Here is a 15,847-nt window from a genome sequence, read left to right as displayed (position 1 = left end):
GTCTTATCATTGAGGTTGTCTTGTTAGGAAAATGAGTTAGGAGACCAAATAACGGTGTTTCTACATTAAGTTAGTGTGTCTCTTTTAGATCGGAGTTGAATAGCCCCCTAGCTCATTCAGCAACAGAGATAATCACGATCTTAGCTCTTTTAGCAAGAAATGCATGGAAAACAGTGTTCGTCTTATCATTGAGGTTGTCTTGTTAGGAAAATGAGATAGGAGACAAAATAATGGTGTTTCTACATTAAGTTAGTGTGTCTCTTTTAGATCGGAGTTGAATAGCAACCTAGCTCATTCAGCAACAGAGATAATCACGATCTTAGCTCTTTTAGCAAGAAATGCATGGAAAACAGTGTGCGTCTTATCATTGAGGTTGTCTTGTTAGGAAAATGAGTTAGGAGACAAAATAACGGTGTTTCTACATTAAGTTAGTGTGTCTCTTTTAGATCTGAGTTGAATTAGCCCCCTAGCTCATTCAGCAACAGAGATAATCACGATCTTAGCTCTTTTAGCAAGAAATGCATGGAAAACAGTGTGCGTCTTATCATTGAGGTTGTCTTGTTAGGAAAATGAGTTAGGAGACACAATAACGGTGTTTCTACATTAAGTTAGTGTGTCTCTTTTAGATCGGAGTTGAATAGCCCCCTAGCTCATTCAGCAACAGAGATAATCACGATCTTAGCTCTTTTAGCAAGAAATGCATGGAAAACAGTGTTCGTCTTATCATTGAGGTTGTCTTGTTAGGAAAATGAGTTAGGAGACAAAATAACAGTGTTTCTACATTAGGTTAGTGTGTCTCTTTTAGATCGGAGTTGAATGAGCCCCCTAGCTCATTCAGCAACAGAGATAATCACGATCTTAGCTCTTTCAGCAAAAAAATGCATGGAAAACAGTGTGCGTCTTATCATTGAGGTTGTCTTGTTAGGAAAATGAGTTAGGAGACACAATAACGGTGTTTCTACATTAAGTTAGTGTGTCTCTTTTAGATCGGAGTTAAATAGCCCCCTAGCTTATTCCGCAACAGAGATAATCACGATCTTAGCTCTTTTAGCAAGAAATGCATGGAAAACAGTGTTCGTCTTATCATTGAGGTTGTCTTGTTAGGAAAATGAGTTAGGAGACAAAATAACGGTGTTTCTACATTAAGTTAGTGTGTCTCTTTTAGATCGGAGTTGAATAGCCCCCTAGCTCATTCAGCAACAGAGATAATCACGATCTTAGCTCTTTTAGCAAGAAATGCATGGAAAACAGTGTTCGTCTTATCATTGAGGTTGTCTTGTTAGGAAAATGAGTTAGGAGACACAATAACGGTGTTTCTACATTAAGTAAGTGTGTCTCTTTTAGATCGGAGTTGAATAGCCCCCTAGCTTATTCAGCAACAGAGATAATCACGATCTTAGCTCTTTTAGCAAGAAATGCATGGAAAACAGTGTTCGTCTTATCATTGAGGTTGTCTTGTTAGGAAAATGAGTTAGGAGACAAAATAACGGTGTTTCTACATTAAGTTAGTGTGTCTCTTTTAGATCGGAGTTGAATAGAAACCTAGCTCATTCAGCAACAGAGATAATAACGATCTTAGCTCTTTTAGCAAGAAATGCGTGGAAAACAGTGTGCGTCTTATCATTGATGTTGTCTTGTTAGGAAAATGAGTTAGGAGACAAAATAACGGTGTTTCTACATTAAGTTAGTGTGTCTCTTTTAGATCGGAGTTGAATAGCCCCCTAGCTCATTCAGCAACAGAGATAATCACGATCTTAGCTCTTTTAGCAAGAAATGCATGGAAAACAGTGTTCGTCTTATCATTGAGGTTGTCTTGTTAGGAAAATGAGTTAGGAGACAAAATAATGGTGTTTCTACATAAAGTTAATGTGTTTCTTTTAGATCGGAGTTGAATAGCCACCTAGCTCATTCAGCAATAAAGATAATCACGATCTTAGCTCTTTTAGCAAGAAATGCATGGAAAACAGTGTGCGTCTTATCATTGAGGTTGTCTTGTTAGGAAAATGAGTTAGGAGACAAAATAACGGTGTTTCTACATTAAGTTAGTGTGTCTCTTTTAGATCGGAGTTGAATAGCCCCCTAGCTCATTCAGCAACAGAGATAATCACGATCTTAGCTCTTTTAGCAAGAAATGCATGGAAAACAGTGTTCGTCTTATCATTGAGGTTGTCTTGTTAGGAAAATGAGTTAGGAGACAAAATAATGGTGTTTCTACATTAAGTTAGTGTGTCTCTTTTAGATCGGAGTTGAATAGCAACCTAGCTCATTCAGCAACAGAGATAATCACGATCTTAGCTCTTTTAGCAAGAAATGCATGGAAAACAGTGTGCGTCTTATCATTGAGGTTGTCTTGTTAGGAAAATGAGTTAGGAGACAAAATAACGGTGTTTCTACATGAAGTTAGTGTGTCTCTTTTAGATCGGAGTTGAATAGCCCCCTAGCTCATTCAGCAACAGAGATAATCACGATCTTAGCTCTTTTAGCAAGAAATGCATGGAAAACAGTGTGCGTCTTATCATTGAGGTTGTCTTGTTAGGAAAATGAGTTAGGAGACAAAATAACGGTGTTTCTACATTAAGTTAGTGTGTCTCTTTTAGATCTGAGTTGAATTAGCCCCCTAGCTCATTCAGCAACAGAGATAATCACGATCTTAGCTCTTTTAGCAAGAAATGCATGGAAAACAGTGTGCGTCTTATCATTGAGGTTGTCTTGTTAGGAAAATGAGTTAGGAGACAAAATAACGGTGTTTCTACATTAAGTTAGTGTGTCTCTTTTAGATTGGAGTGTAATTAGCCCCCTAGCTCATTCAGCAACAGAGATAATCACGATCTTAGCTCTTTTAGCAAGAAATGCATGGAAAACAGTGTGCGTCTTATCATTGAGGTTGTCTTGTTAGGAAAATGAGTTAGGAGACAAAGTAACGGTGTTCCTACATGAAGTTACTGAGTCTCTCTTAGATTAGAGTTAAATAGCCTCCTAGCTCATTCAGCAACAGAGATAATCACGATCTTAGCTCTTTTAGCAAGAAATGCATGGAAAACAGTGTGCGTCTTATCATTGAGGTTGTCTTGTTAGGAAAATGAGTTAGGAGACAAAATAACGGTGTTTCTACATTAAGTTAGTGTGTCTCTTTTAGATCGGATTTGAATTAGCCCCCTAGCTCATTCAGCAACAGAGATAATCACGATCTTAGCTCTTTTAGCAAGAAATGCATGGAAAACAGTGTGCGTCTTATCATTGAGGTTGTCTTGTTAGGAAAATGAGTTAGGAGACAAAATACCGGTGTTTCTACATTAAGTTAGTGTGTCTCTTTTAGATCGGAGTTGAATTAGCCCCCTAGCTCATTCAGCAACAGAGATAATCACGATCTTAGCTCTTTTAGCAAGAAATGCATGGAAAACAGTGTTCGTTTTATCATTGAGGTTGTCTTGTTAGGAAAATGAGTTAGGAGACAAAATAACGGTGTTTCTACATTAAGTTAGTGTGTCTCTTTTAGATCGGAGTTGAATAGCCCCCTAGCTCATTCAGCAACAGAGATAATCACGTTCTTAGCTCTTTTAGCAAGAAATGCATGGAAAACAGTGTGCGTCTTATCATTGAGGTTGTCTTGTTAGGAAAATGAGTTAGGAGACAAAATAACGGTGTTTCTACATTAAGTTAGTGTGTCTCGTTTAGATCGGAGTTGAATTAGCCCCCTAGCTCATTCAGCAACAGAGATAATCACGATCTTAGCTCTTTTAGCAAGAAATGCATGGAAAACAGTGTGCGTCTTATCATTGAGGTTGTCGTGTTAGGAAAATGAGTTAGAAGACAAAATAACGGTGTTTCTACATTAAGTTAGCATGTTTCTTTTAAATCGGAGTTGAATAGCCAACTAGCTCATTCAGCAATAAAGATAATCATGATCTTAGCTCTTTTAGCAAGAAATGCATGGAAAACAGTGTTCGTCTTATCATTGAGGTTGTCTTGTTAGGAAAATGAGTTAGGAGACACAATAACGGTGTTTCTACATTAAGCTAGTGTGTCTCTTTTAGATCGGAGTTGAATAGCCCCCTGGCTCATTCAGCAATAAAGATAATCACTATCTTAGCTCTTTTAGCAAGAAATGCATGGATAACAGTGTGCGTCTTATCATTGAGGTTGTCTTGTTAGGAAAATGAGTTAGGAGACAAAATAACGGTGTTTCTACATTAAGTTAGTGTGTCTCTTTTAGATCGGATTTGAATTAGCCCCCTAGCTCATTCAGCAACAGAGATAATCACGATCTTAGCTCTTTTAGCAAGAAATGCATGGAAAACAGTGTGCGTCTTATCATTGAGGTTGTCTTGTTAGGAAAATGAGTTAGGAGACAAAATAACGGTGTTTCTACATTAAGTTAGTGTGTCTCTTTTAGATCGGAGTTGAATTAGCCCCCTAGCTCATTCAGCAACAGAGATAATCACGATCTTAGCTCTTTTAGCAAGAAATGCATGGAAAACAGTGTTCGTCTTATCATTGAGGTTGTCTTGTTAGGAAAATGAGTTAGGAGACAAAATAACGGTGTTTCTACATTAAGTTAGTGTGTCTCTTTTAGATCGGAGTTGAATAGCCCCCTAGCTCATTCAGCAACAGAGATAATCACGATCTTAGCTCTTTTAGCAAGTAATGCATGGAAAACAGTGTGTGTCTTATCATTGAGGTTGTCTTGTTAGGAAAATGAGTTAGGAGACAAAATACCCATGTTTCTACATTAAGTTAGTGTGTCTCTTTCAGATTGGAGTTGAATTAGCCCCCTAGCTCATTCTGCAACAGAGATAATCACGATCTTAGCTCTTTTAGCAAGAAATGCATGGAAAACAGTGTGCGTCTTATCATTGAGGTTGTCTTGTTAGGAAAATGAGTTAGGAGACAAAATACCGGTGTTTCTACATTAAGTTAGTGTGTCTCTTTTAGATCGGAGTTGATTTAGCCCCCTAGCTCATTCAGCAACAGAGATAATCACGATCTTAGCTCTTTTAGCAAGAAATGCATGGAAAACAGTGTGCGTCTTATCATTGAGGTTGTCTTGTTAGGAAAATGAGTTAGGAGACAAAATAACGGTGTTTCTACATTAAGTTAGTGTGTCTCTTTTAGATCGGAGTTGATTTAGCCCCCTAGCTCATTCAGCAACAGAGATAATCACGATCTTAGCTCTTTTAGCAAGAAATGCATGGAAAACAGTGTGCGTCTTATCATTGAGGTTGTCTTGTTAGGAAAATGAGTTAGGAGACAAAATACCGGTGTTTCTACATTAAGTTAGTGTGTCTCTTTTAGATCGGAGTTGAATAGCCCCCTAGCTCATTCTGCAACAGAGATAATCACGATCTTAGCTCTTTTAGCAAGAAATGCATGGAAAACAGTGTGCGTCTTATCATTGAGGTTGTCTTGTTAGGAAAATGAGTTAGGAGACAAAATACCGGTGTTTCTACATTAAGTTAGTGTGTCTCTTTTAGATTGGAGTTGAATTAGCCCCCTAGCTCATTCAGCAACAGAGATAATCACGATCTTAGCTCTTTTAGCAAGAAATGCATGGAAAACAGTGTGCGTCTTATCATTGAGGTTGTCTTGTTAGGAAAATGAGTTAGGAGACAAAATACCGGTGTTTCTACATTAAGTTAGTGTGTCTCTTTTAGATCGGAGTTGAATAGCCCCCTAGCTCATTCTGCAACAGAGATAATCACGATCTTAGCTCTTTTAGCAAGAAATGCATGGAAAACAGTGTGCGTCTTATCATTGAGGTTGTCTTGTTAGGAAAATGAGTTAGGAGACAAAGTAACGGTGTTCCTACATGAAGTTAGTGAGTCTCTCTTAGATTAGAGTTGAATAGCCTCCTAGCTCATTCAGCAACAGAGATAATCACGATCTTAGCTCTTTTAGCAAGAAATGCATGGATAACAGTGTGCGTCTTATCATTGAGGTTGTCTTGTTAGGAAAATGAGTTAGGAGACAAAATAACGGTGTTTCTACATTAAGTTAGTGTGTCTCTTTTAGATCGGATTTGAATTAGCCCCCTAGCTCATTCAGCAACAGAGATAATCACGATCTTAGCTCTTTTAGCAAGAAATGCATGGAAAACAGTGTGCGTCTTATCATTGAGGTTGTCTTGTTAGGAAAATGAGTTAGGAGACAAAATAACGGTGTTTCTACATTAAGTTAGTGTGTCTCTTTTAGATCGGAGTTGAATTAGCCCCCTAGCTCATTCAGCAACAGAGATAATCACGATCTTAGCTCTTTTAGCAAGAAATGCATGGAAAACAGTGTTCGTCTTATCATTGAGGTTGTCTTGTTAGGAAAATGAGTTAGGAGACAAAATAACGGTGTTTCTACATTAAGTTAGTGTGTCTCTTTTAGATCGGAGTTGAATAGCCCCCTAGCTCATTCAGCAACAGAGATAATCACGATCTTAGCTCTTTTAGCAAGTAATGCATGGAAAACAGTGTGCGTCTTATCATTGAGGTTGTCTTGTTAGGAAAATGAGTTAGGAGACAAAATAACGGTGTTTCTACATTAAGTTAGTGTGTCTCTTTTAGATCGGAGTTGAATAGCCCCCTAGCTCATTCTGCAACAGAGATAATCACGATCTTAGCTCTTTTAGCAAGAAATGCATGGAAAACAGTGTGCGTCTTATCATTGAGGTTGTCTTGTTAGGAAAATGAGTTAGGAGACAAAATACCGGTGTTTCTACATTAAGTTAGTGTGTCTCTTTTAGATCGGAGTTGAATAGCCCCCTAGCTCATTCTGCAACAGAGATAATCACGATCTTAGCTCTTTTAGCAAGAAATGCATGGAAAACAGTGTTCCTCTTATCATTGAGGTTGCCTTATTAGGAAAATGAGTTAGGAGACAAAATAACGGTGTTTCTACATTAAGTTAGTGTGTCTCTTTTAGATTGGAGTGTAATTAGCCCCCTAGCTCATTCTGCAACAGAGATAATCACGATCTTAGCTCTTTTAGCAAGAAATGCATGGAAAACAGTGTTCCTCTTATCATTGAGGTTGCCTTATTAGGAAAATGAGTTAGGAGACAAAATAACGGTGTTTCTACATTAAGTTAGTGTGTCTCTTTTAGATTGGAGTGTAATTATCCCCCTAGCTCATTCAGCAACAGAGATAATCACGATCTTAGCTCTTTTAGCAAGAAATGCATGGAAAACAGTGTGCGTCTTATCATTGAGGTTGTCTTGTTAGGAAAATGAGTTAGGAGACAAAGTAACGGTGTTCCTACATGAAGTTAGTGAGTCTCTCTTAGATTAGAGTTGAATAGCCTCCTAGCTCATTCAGCAACAGAGATAATCACGATCTTAGCTCTTTTAGCAAGAAATGCATGGAAAACAGTGTGCGTCTTATCATTGAGGTTGTCTTGTTAGGAAAATGAGTTAGGAGACAAAATAACGGTGTTTCTACATTAAGTTAGTGTGTCTCTTTTAGATCGGATTTGAATTAGCCCCCTAGCTCATTCAGCAACAGAGATAATCACGATCTTAGCTCTTTTAGCAAGAAATGCATGGAAAACAGTGTGCGTCTTATCATTGAGGTTGTCTTGTTAGGAAAATGAGTTAGGAGACAAAATACCGGTGTTTCTACATTAAGTTAGTGTGTCTCTTTTAGATCGGAGTTGAATTAGCCCCCTAGCTCATTCAGCAACAGAGATAATCACGATCTTAGCTCTTTTAGCAAGAAATGCATGGAAAACAGTGTTCGTTTTATCATTGAGGTTGTCTTGTTAGGAAAATGAGTTAGGAGACAAAATAACGGTGTTTCTACATTAAGTTAGTGTGTCTCTTTTAGATCGGAGTTGAATAGCCCCCTAGCTCATTCAGCAACAGAGATAATCACGATCTTAGCTCTTTTAGCAAGAAATGCATGGAAAACAGTGTGCGTCTTATCATTGAGGTTGTCTTGTTAGGAAAATGAGTTAGGAGACAAAATAACGGTGTTTCTACATTAAGTTAGTGTGTCTCTTTTAGATCGGAGTTGAATAGCCCCCTAGCTCATTCAGCAACAGAGATAATCACGATCTTAGCTCTTTTAGCAAGAAATGCATGGAAAACAGTGTGCGTCTTATCATTGAGGTTGTCGTGTTAGGAAAATGAGTTAGAAGACAAAATAACGGTGTTTCTACATAAAGTTAGCGTGTTTCTTTTAAATCGGAGTTGAATAGCCACCTAGCTCATTCAGCAATAAAGATAATCATGATCTTAGCTCTTTTAGCAAGAAATGCATGGAAAACAGTGTTCGTCTTATCATTGAGGTTGTCTTGTTAGGAAAATGAGTTAGGAGACACAATAACGGTGTTTCTACATTAAGCTAGTGTGTCTCTTTTAGATCGGAGTTGAATAGCCCCCTGGCTCATTCAGCAATAAAGATAATCACTATCTTAGCTTTTTTAGCAAGAAATGCATGGAAAACAGTGTGCGTCTTATCATTGAGGTTGTCTTGTTAGGAAAATGAGTTAGGAGACAAAATAACGGTGTTTCTACATTAAGTTAGTGTGTCTCTTTTAGATCGGAGTTGATTTAGCCCCCTAGCTCATTCAGCAACAGAGATAATCACGATCTTAGCTCTTTTAGCAAGAAATGCATGGAAAACAGTGTGCGTCTTATCATTGAGGTTGTCTTGTTAGGAAAATGAGTTAGGAGACAAAATACCGGTGTTTCTACATTAAGTTAGTGTGTCTCTTTTAGATCGGAGTTGATTTAGCCCCCTAGCTCATTCAGCAACAGAGATAATCACGATCTTAGCTCTTTTAGCAAGAAATGCATGGAAAACAGTGTGCGTCTTATCATTGAGGTTGTCTTGTTAGGAAAATGAGTTAGGAGACAAAATAACGGTGTTTCTACATAAAGTTAGTGGGGGTCATTTATTAAGGGCCCGATTCGCGTTTTCCCGACGTGTTACCCGAATATTTCCGTTTTGCGCCGCTTGTACTTAAATTGCCCCGGGATTTTGGCGCACGCGATCGGATTGTGACGCATCGGCGCTGGCATGCGCGCGACGGAAATCGGGGGGCGTGGCCGAACGAAAACCCGACGTATTCGGAAAAACCGCCGCATTTAAAAACCGAAAATGTGTCGCATAAGGACCGCTTACCTTCACCTGGTCCAGCTCGGTGCATTCCGGCGCGATGAGTTTACTTTCAGCGCAGCAGCGCCACCTGGTGGACGGCGGAAGAACTACCTTATTAAATCCCGGCCGGACCCGAATCCAGAGCGGTGAAGCCGCCGCTGGAACGCGAATGGACCGGGTAAGTAAATTTGCCCCAGTGTGTCTCTTTTAGATCGGAGTTGATTTAGCCCCCTAGCTCATTCAGCAACAGAGATAATCACGATCTTAGCTCTTTTAGCCAGAAATGCATGGAAAACAGTGTGCGTCTTATCATTGAGGTTGTCTTGTTAGGAAAATGAGTTAGGAGACAAAATACCGGTGTTTCTACATTAAGTTAGTGTGTCTCTTTTAGATCGGAGTTGAATAGCCCCCTAGCTCATTCTGCAACAGAGATAATCACGATCTTAGCTCTTTTAGCAAGAAATGCATGGAAAACAGTGTGCGTCTTATCATTGAGGTTGTCTTGTTAGGAAAATGAGTTAGGAGACAAAATAACGGTGTTTCTACATTAAGTTAGTGTGTCTCTTTTAGATTGGAGTTGAATTAGCCCCCTAGCTCATTCAGCAACAGAGATAATCACGATCTTAGCTCTTTTAGCAAGAAATGCATGGAAAACAGTGTGCGTCTTATCATTGAGGTTGTCTTGTTAGGAAAATGAGTTAGGAGACAAAATAATGGTGTTTCTACATTAAGTTAGTGTGTCTCTTTTAGATCGGATTTGAATTAGCCCCCTAGCTCATTCAGCAACAGAGATAATCACGATCTTAGCTCTTTTAGCAAGAAATGCATGGAAAACAGTGTGCGTCTTATCATTGAGGTTGTCGTGTTAGGAAAATGAGTTAGAAGACAAAATAACGGTGTTTCTACATAAAGTTAGCGTGTTTCTTTTAAATCGGAGTTGAATAGCCACCTAGCTCATTCAGCAATAAAGATAATCATGATCTTAGCTCTTTTAGCAAGAAATGCATGGAAAACAGTGTGCGTCTTATCATTGAGGTTGTCTTGTTAGGAAAATGAGTTAGGAGACAAAATAACGGTGTTTCTACATTAAGTTAGTGTGTCTCTTTTAGATCGGAGTTGATTTAGCCCCCTAGCTCATTCAGCAACAGAGATAATCACGATCTTAGCTCTTTTAGCAAGAAATGCATGGAAAACAGTGTGCGTCTTATCATTGAGGTTGTCTTGTTAGGAAAATGAGTTAGGAGACAAAATACCGGTGTTTCTACATTAAGTTAGTGTGTCTCTTTTAGATCGGAGTTGATTTAGCCCCCTAGCTCATTCAGCAACAGAGATAATCACGATCTTAGCTCTTTTAGCAAGAAATGCATGGAAAACAGTGTGCGTCTTATCATTGAGGTTGTCTTGTTAGGAAAATGAGTTAGGAGACAAAATAACGGTGTTTCTACATAAAGTTAGTGGGGGTCATTTATTAAGGGCCCGATTCGCGTTTTCCCGACGTGTTACCCGAATATTTCCGTTTTGCGCCGCTTGTACTTAAATTGCCCCGGGATTTTGGCGCACGCGATCGGATTGTGACGCATCGGCGCTGGCATGCGCGCGACGGAAATCGGGGGGCGTGGCCGAACGAAAACCCGACGTATTCGGAAAAACCGCCGCATTTAAAAACCGAAAATGTGTCGCATAAGGACCGCTTACCTTCACCTGGTCCAGCTCGGTGCATTCCGGCGCGATGAGTTTACTTTCAGCGCAGCAGCGCCACCTGGTGGACGGCGGAAGAACTACCTTATTAAATCCCGGCCGGACCCGAATCCAGAGCGGAGAAGCCGCCGCTGGAACGCGAATGGACCGGGTAAGTAAATTTGCCCCAGTGTGTCTCTTTTAGATCGGAGTTGATTTAGCCCCCTAGCTCATTCAGCAACAGAGATAATCACGATCTTAGCTCTTTTAGCCAGAAATGCATGGAAAACAGTGTGCGTCTTATCATTGAGGTTGTCTTGTTAGGAAAATGAGTTAGGAGACAAAATACCGGTGTTTCTACATTAAGTTAGTGTGTCTCTTTTAGATCGGAGTTGAATAGCCCCCTAGCTCATTCTGCAACAGAGATAATCACGATCTTAGCTCTTTTAGCAAGAAATGCATGGAAAACAGTGTGCGTCTTATCATTGAGGTTGTCTTGTTAGGAAAATGAGTTAGGAGACAAAATAACGGTGTTTCTACATTAAGTTAGTGTGTCTCTTTTAGATTGGAGTTGAATTAGCCCCCTAGCTCATTCAGCAACAGAGATAATCACGATCTTAGCTCTTTTAGCAAGAAATGCATGGAAAACAGTGTGCGTCTTATCATTGAGGTTGTCTTGTTAGGAAAATGAGTTAGGAGACAAAATAATGGTGTTTCTACATTAAGTTAGTGTGTCTCTTTTAGATCGGATTTGAATTAGCCCCCTAGCTCATTCAGCAACAGAGATAATCACGATCTTAGCTCTTTTAGCAAGAAATGCATGGAAAACAGTGTGCGTCTTATCATTGAGGTTGTCTTGTTAGGAAAATGAGTTAGGAGACAAAATAACGGTGTTTCTACATTAAGTTAGTTTGTCTCTTTTAGATCGGAGTTGAATCGCCCCCTAGCTCATTCAGCAACAGAGATAATCACGATCTTAGCTCTTTTAGAAAGAAATGCATGGAAAACAGTGTTCGTCTTATCATTGAGGTTGTCTTGTTAGGAAAATGAGTTAGGAGAAAAAATAACGTGTTTCTACATTAAGTTACTGTGTCTCTTTTAGATCGGAGTTGAATTAGCCCCCTGGCTCATTCAGCAACAGAGATAATCACGATCTTAGCTCTTTTAGCAAGAAATGCATGGAAAACAGTGTGCGTCTTATCATTGAGGTTGTCTTGTTAGGAAAATGAGTTAGGAGACAAAATAACGGTGTTTCTACATTAAGTTAGTGTGTCTCTTTTAGATCGGAGTTGAATAGCCCCCTAGCTCATTCTGCAACAGAGATAATCACGATCTTAGCTCTTTTAGCAAGAAATGCATGGAAAACAGTGTTCGTCTTATCATTGAGGTTGTCTTTTTAGGAAAATGAGTTAGGAGACAAAATAACGGTGTTTCTACATAAAATTAGTGTGTTTCTTTTAGATCGGAGTTGAATAGCCACCTAGCTCATTCAGCAATAAAGATAATCACGATCTTGAGCTCTTTTAGCAAGAAATGCATGGAAAACAGTGTGCATCTTATCATTGAGGTTGTCTTGTTAGGAAAATGAGTTAGGAGACAAAATAACGGTGTTTCTACATTAAGTTAGTGTGTCTCTTTTAGATCGGAGTTGAATTAGCCCCCTAGCTCTTTTAGCAAGAAATGCATGGAAAACAGTGTGCATCTTATCATTGAGGTTGTCTTGTTAGGAAAATGAGTTAGGAGACAAAATAACGGTGTTTCTACATTAAGTTAGTGTGTCTCTTTTAGATCGGAGTTGAATTAGCCCCCTAGCTCATTCAGCAACAGAGATAATCACGATCTTAGCTCTTTTAGCAAGAAATGCATGGAAAACAGTGTTCGTTTTATCATTGAGGTTGTCTTGTTAGGAAAATGAGTTAGGAGACAAAATAACGGTGTTTCTACATTAAGTTAGTGTGTCTCTTTTAGATCGGAGTTGAATAGCCCCCTAGCTCATTCAGCAACAGAGATAATCACGATCTTAGCTCTTTTAGCAAGAAATGCATGGAAAACAGTGTGCGTCTTATCATTGAGGTTGTCTTGTTAGGAAAATGAGTTAGGAGACAAAATAACGGTGTTTCTACATTAAGTTAGTGTGTCTCTTTTAGATCGGAGTTGAATAGCCCCCTAGCTCATTCAGCAACAGAGATAATCACGATCTTAGCTCTTTTAGCAAGAAATGCATGGAAAACAGTGTGCGTCTTATCATTGAGGTTGTCTTGTTAGGAAAATGAGTTAGGAGACAAAATAACGGTGTTTCTACATTAAGTTAGTGTGTCTCGTTTAGATCGGAGTTGAATTAGCCCCCTAGCTCATTCAGCAACAGAGATAATCACGATCTTAGCTCTTTTAGCAAGAAATGCATGGAAAACAGTGTGCGTCTTATCATTGAGGTTGTCGTGTTAGGAAAATGAGTTAGAAGACAAAATAACGGTGTTTCTACATAAAGTTAGCGTGTTTCTTTTAAATCGGAGTTGAATAGCCAACTAGCTCATTCAGCAATAAAGATAATCATGATCTTAGCTCTTTTAGCAAGAAATGCATGGAAAACAGTGTTCGTCTTATCATTGAGGTTGTCTTGTTAGGAAAATGAGTTAGGAGACACAATAACGGTGTTTCTACATTAAGCTAGTGTGTCTCTTTTAGATCGGAGTTGAATAGCCCCCTGGCTCATTCAGCAATAAAGATAATCACTATCTTAGCTCTTTTAGCAAGAAATGCATGGAAAACAGTGTGCGTCTTATCATTGAGGTTGTCTTGTTAGGAAAATGAGTTAGGAGACAAAATACCGGTGTTTCTACATTAAGTTAGTGTGTCTCTTTTAGATCGGAGTTGATTTAGCCCCCTAGCTCATTCAGCAACAGAGATAATCACGATCTTAGCTCTTTTAGCAAGAAATGCATGGAAAACAGTGTGCGTCTTATCATTGAGGTTGTCTTGTTAGGAAAATGAGTTAGGAGACAAAATACCGGTGTTTCTACATTAAGTTAGTGTGTCTCTTTTAGATCGGAGTTGATTTAGCCCCCTAGCTCATTCAGCAACAGAGATAATCACGATCTTAGCTCTTTTAGCAAGAAATGCATGGAAAACAGTGTGCGTCTTATCATTGAGGTTGTCTTGTTAGGAAAATGAGTTAGGAGACAAAATAACGGTGTTTCTACATTAAGTTAGTGTGTCTCTTTTAGATCGGAGTTGATTTAGCCCCCTAGCTCATTCAGCAACAGAGATAATCACGATCTTAGCTCTTTTAGCAAGAAATGCATGGAAAACAGTGTGCGTCTTATCATTGAGGTTGTCTTGTTAGGAAAATGAGTTAGGAGACAAAATACCGGTGTTTCTACATTAAGTTAGTGTGTCTCTTTTAGATCGGAGTTGAATAGCCCCCTAGCTCATTCTGCAACAGAGATAATCACGATCTTAGCTCTTTTAGCAAGAAATGCATGGAAAACAGTGTGCGTCTTATCATTGAGGTTGTCTTGTTAGGAAAATGAGTTAGGAGACAAAATACCGGTGTTTCTACATTAAGTTAGTGTGTCTCTTTTAGATTGGAGTTGAATTAGCCCCCTAGCTCATTCAGCAACAGAGATAATCACGATCTTAGCTCTTTTAGCAAGAAATGCATGGAAAACAGTGTGCGTCTTATCATTGAGGTTGTCTTGTTAGGAAAATGAGTTAGGAGACAAAATACCGGTGTTTCTACATTAAGTTAGTGTGTCTCTTTTAGATCGGAGTTGAATAGCCCCCTAGCTCATTCTGCAACAGAGATAATCACGATCTTAGCTCTTTTAGCAAGAAATGCATGGAAAACAGTGTGCGTCTTATCATTGAGGTTGTCTTGTTAGGAAAATGAGTTAGGAGACAAAATACCGGTGTTTCTACATTAAGTTAGTGTGTCTCTTTCAGATTGGAGTTGAATTAGCCCCCTAGCTCATTCTGCAACAGAGATAATCACGATCTTAGCTCTTTTAGCAAGAAATGCATGGAAAACAGTGTGCGTCTTATCATTGAGGTTGTCTTGTTAGGAAAATGAGTTAGGAGACAAAATACCGGTGTTTCTACATTAAGTTAGTGTGTCTCTTTTAGATCGGAGTTGAATAGCCCCCTAGCTCATTCTGCAACAGAGATAATCACGATCTTAGCTCTTTTAGCAAGAAATGCATGGAAAACAGTGTTCCTCTTATCATTGAGGTTGCCTTATTAGGAAAATGAGTTAGGAGACAAAATAACGGTGTTTCTACATTAAGTTAGTGTGTCTCTTTTAGATTGGAGTGTAATTAGCCCCCTAGCTCATTCAGCAACAGAGATAATCACGATCTTAGCTCTTTTAGCAAGAAATGCATGGAAAACAGTGTGCGTCTTATCATTGAGGTTGTCTTGTTAGGAAAATGAGTTAGGAGACAAAGTAACGGTGTTCCTACATGAAGTTAGTGAGTCTCTCTTAGATTAGAGTTGAATAGCCTCCTAGCTCATTCAGCAACAGAGATAATCACGATCTTAGCTCTTTTAGCAAGAAATGCATGGAAAACAGTGTGCGTCTTATCATTGAGGTTGTCTTGTTAGGAAAATGAGTTAGGAGACAAAATAACGGTGTTTCTACATTAAGTTAGTGTGTCTCTTTTAGATCGGATTTGAATTAGCCCCCTAGCTCATTCAGCAACAGAGATAATCACGATCTTAGCTCTTTTAGCAAGAAATGCATGGAAAACAGTGTGCGTCTTATCATTGAGGTTGTCTTGTTAGGAAAATGAGTTAGGAGACAAAATACCGGTGTTTCTACATTAAGTTAGTGTGTCTCTTTTAGATCGGAGTTGAATTAGCCCCCTAGCTCATTCAGCAACAGAGATAATCACGATCTTAGCTCTTTTAGCAAGAAATGCATGGAAAACAGTGTTCGTTTTATCATTGAGGTTGTCTTGTTAGGAAAATGAGTTAGGAGACAAAATAACGGTGTTTCTACATTAAGTTAGTGTGTCTCTTTTAGATCGGAGTTGAATAGCCCCCTAGCTCATTCAGCAACAGAGATAATCACGATCTTAGCTCTTTTAGCA

The sequence above is a fragment of the Engystomops pustulosus genome, chromosome 9 (genome assembly GCF_040894005.1).
Source record: "Engystomops pustulosus chromosome 9, aEngPut4.maternal, whole genome shotgun sequence".
NCBI classification, from domain to species: Eukaryota; Metazoa; Chordata; class Amphibia; order Anura; family Leptodactylidae; genus Engystomops; species Engystomops pustulosus.
The sequence above is the reverse complement of the archived record's forward strand: the minus strand, read 5'-3'. Positions refer to the sequence as shown.